Genomic DNA, 1,128 nt, shown 5'->3' on the forward strand with positions numbered 1-1,128 from the left:
CACCCGTCTCGGCCTCCCAAAGTGCTGGGATTACAGGCTTGAGCCACTGCGCCCGGCCAAGAGATCATTTTCAACCATCATTTTAACATCCTATATTTTCCAAATTCCTTAAAATGACCAAAAAGAAAAAAAAAGGCTTACGATCTCATTTTCAAATGATGTGGACCAACCAATGTTGTTCCTCTTCAGGACGAGGACAAGAATGGTACAGACAGCTGCTCTGCCCTCACCCTGACTCAGAACTCTCTTCCTCTACTTCTTCAGAGTGGACTACATCCCATGAATTACACTAAGACATGTGGACATGGTTTAATTGAGGTTGGTAGCTTGTTTAGACTGAAAACAAACTGCTTTAAAACATCACCCTTTACAATAATGGAAGTGCAAGTTTGGGGAGCATCTTCTCTATGGAGCAGCATTTCAAACTGTTCTGTAACCAAGCACAATGTGAAAAAACCAAACGGTGACCAAACCATGAAGGCAGTATTACAACATGTCAACATACTGATACCCTTGCAGTTGCATTTCCTCATTCATTTAAACAGTTACTCAGTATCCCATTAAGCTTTTAACCCTTCTACCTAAGTACTAGAAATATCAATGCCATTAAAAAGTTGCTGTGCATCCTCAAAAACTTGAACATAGATATATGACCCGGCAATTCCACTCCCAGATATCTGTCGCAGAGAAACTAAAATCTGTACACAAAAGGCCAGGCACGGTGGCTCACGCCCATAATTCCACCACTTTGGAAAGCCGAGGTGGGTGGATCACACTTGAACTCCAGAGTTCAAGACCAGTCTGGCCAACATGGTGAAACACAGTCTCTAATAAAAATACAAAAATTAGCCGAGCGTGGTGGCAGGTGCCTGTAATCCCAACTACTCAGGAGAATGAGGCAGGGGAATTGCTTGAACCTGAAACCGGGAGGCGGAGGCTGCAGTGAGCTGAGATCGTGCCACTTGCACTCCAGCCCGGGCGACACAGCGAGACTCCGTCTCAAAAAAAAAAAAAAAAAAAAAAAAAGGCTGGGTGCAGTGGCTCATGCCTGTAATCCCAGCACTTTGGGAGGCTGAGGCAGGAGAATGGCGTAAACCCGGGAGGCGGAGCTTGCAGTGAGCTGAGATC

This window comes from Colobus angolensis, unplaced genomic scaffold, assembly GCF_000951035.1.
Source record: "Colobus angolensis palliatus isolate OR3802 unplaced genomic scaffold, Cang.pa_1.0 Scaffold36, whole genome shotgun sequence".
In the NCBI taxonomy this organism is placed as follows: Eukaryota; Metazoa; Chordata; class Mammalia; order Primates; family Cercopithecidae; genus Colobus; species Colobus angolensis.